Raw genomic sequence first — 3,164 nt, forward strand, 5'->3', positions numbered from 1 at the left:
TTTTGACTTTAGAGTTGTTTGTGAAGATTATATTAAGGGAAGTGATTTGTACACAACAGTATTTTGTCATACAAAAGAATTTATGCATTATATAGTTTACAGTAAAACATTTTAAAGCACCAATTGTTGTGTATGGAGAAAAATTATTGTTTGCAAATCATTTCCCTTATATTAAACAAAGTAAAAGCAAAAAATTAAGAGTCTAATATTTTGTCAGTATCATTACCCACTATCCACTAAAAAGAAATAAATTTGACAACAAACAAATATTAGACCATGCGACATACTCACCGTGCACCCTACACGGTGCTAACTTGGCATGCGTGGACTTGTAGAACCACAACACCCTCCCAGGGAGGTGATGATATGGAGGCTCATAGCATAGACGGTCGTGGCCTCAGACACTCTTTACGACACCATTTTATTCCTCTTTCTCTACCCCTTTTTTTGGATGGAGAGATTTGTGTAATTGTGTTGAAAGTGGCTGACTAACCACCCCCGTGACATGGTGAATATACCTCAGAACCCCTGTGGTGTGATGAATATACATTACAACCTTAATATATATATATATATATATATATATATATATATATATATATATATATATATATATATATATATATATATATATATATATATATAGTCTTTTTTTATTAATTTAGTTTGTAGTTATTTATGAAAACTTATTTGCTAATTGCTATTTCATTTTATTCCTTTTAGTTATTAGTTTTATATATAATATATATCTTTTATACAAATAAAATTTGTTTAAAACGGTTTGTTTTAAAGTTTGGTTTCAGCCCCTTTTCCGGTGGTTCCTGGCTCATGTATTGCCCATGTTGACAAGTATAAAGTTTTCTTAGCACTTAAATTATGCAAGCTATAATTTGTACACAATTGGATATGGTCTTTACTATGGTCTTTACTGGCGGATATTAAGCTAGTTAGAACGTCAAATACTACCATAAATGAATTTAATGAGAAGTTGGCCAGTATAAAAAGTGAAATTAAATATCCTCCTACATTTTCTTCCTACTTATTTTCCTACCCATATGAAATGGTGACAAATGTCATATTTAGATAAAATTAATGATATTTTAGGACGCTTGTCATATTTTTAAATTGGTAGGACGATAATTGTGTTTACCATAACCCTTTTGACATGTGATAGCCGGTCAAAGGATTATGGTGAGCACAAACAACTCATTCGATGGTATATTGAGTACAAAAGAAAGGAAAGGGACAAAATAAGAATAAATGCAACAATTGGTTACCCTCCTGATTCATTTCCCCTTTACTCATTTACAGCAAATCTCACGTCATCTCCTACTAATATTAATGACTTTATGAGATTCATTCTTGCTACTTTTCAAAACATAACCCACGAAAGAGCATTTTTCATACATGTATAACTTTGTAATGCACTTGAATATTTATTGGGGGACCTTGACTAAGGAGGTGTATTTCATGACTATATTTATATTTCCAATCAAATGATTTATCGTATCATGGATTCTAGACAAGTCTACAAACTAGTGGAATCACAAGTGTTGTGATTTTCGAGTTTACTTAGCTTTAAGATCGAATTCATGGGATAAGATATAACATCAATATGTATAATATCATATAGCTTTTGCAGTCACATCACCATAATATACCTTAAGGTAAACATTTATGATGATAAATATACCTCTCATACACAATCATATCCTTGTTGACAGCTAACCACTGTAAACATAACATAGACCATGTTTTAACGAAGTTACCCCTTCGAAACGCTTTTCATATATGTTATGTCCAAAGAAGGTTGCAGTCTTTGATAATTTTGTAACTACTTTCATTTAACTTTTCAGGGAAAATGACTCGTGAGGGTAACCAACTGTTGAGTTTGTTCTTATTTGGTCAATTTTTTTTGTACTCAATATTGATAAGTCTATTTTATGAATGTACTAAATTGTTACAAATCTGTTGAATTGATGTATAATTGTCCAAGAATGACACTACTTTGATGAGTTGTTGGAATTTATATGCAGGACAATATATTGTACTAAAAGTGTACGAAACCCGCAAGAAAAACGAGCAAACTGAAGTTAATAAGCGTGGGAGACGAATTGCTAAAGGAATGAAGAAAAATGGTGCTGAGAAATTTGACCACTCTTTAATGTTTTGATCATATCTCAAGATCTAAAGCTCCAATTGACATGAACGAAGAAGTTCTGGAAACTAGAAAAAATTTCCTACAACTTTCATGTTTTGCGTTTTTACTGATTCTACGGTTTTCATCACCAAAAAGGAGAGACAAAGATGAGGGACGTCCTAGAACGCGTCTAACACGTCCCCTAGGACGCCTACGCGTTTTAGGCCATTTTCTAGTGCAAATCAAGGACGACGGAAGGCATGTAAAACGCCTCGAAGGACGCCTACATGTCCTATATGACATCTAAGACGCCTACTAGGACGCCGATGCGGAAAACACCTTCGAAAATCAGTTTTTCAGCACCAATTTAAAGGAGATTTAACCCTAATCGACTTTGGACTTCTCCCCTGTGATTTTCCGCAGTTTTGGAGGGTTCCAAGCACATTCAAACCTTCTCCAAACGTGTTTTTGATCATCAATTTCCGAATCCGAGGATACAAATCACCATGTTCATCATCATTCAACAATTGAACTCGTTCAACCGGTGGATCTTCATTAAACTCCAGATTTGGTTACTTCTTCTCCAAGATTTCATCGTTAAATGATTGATTGATCATTAGATTTTATTAGTTTTATTATTTCAAGTTGGGTTATTAATTTTATTATGAATTACATTATTTTTATTAAATTTTTGTGTTTTGTGAATTCTATGGAAGGCTAAACCACCTAGGTTACTTCCGGGAATGTTTAGGATGATTTGATGAATGTGTTTTGATTATTACTTCTATTCCAATCAACTTTGGTTATTATATGGTCTTAAATTTATGATTTCTATTAATGATAATTGAATTTGGGTGTTATTCATGTGTTTAATTTTACAATTAGGATAGTTTATTGTCAATTCACTAATCCTGTTGAATTCATATAGTTTAGGAACTAACACGATCGGTTGAATCAACATATACTATTCCAAACTTATGATTTTAAATACTAAACATTGTAATTGGTAATCATAAGACACAAT

Source organism: Lactuca saligna, chromosome 8 (assembly GCF_052625555.1).
Source record: "Lactuca saligna cultivar CGN05327 chromosome 8, ASM5262555v1, whole genome shotgun sequence".
In the NCBI taxonomy this organism is placed as follows: Eukaryota; Viridiplantae; Streptophyta; class Magnoliopsida; order Asterales; family Asteraceae; genus Lactuca; species Lactuca saligna.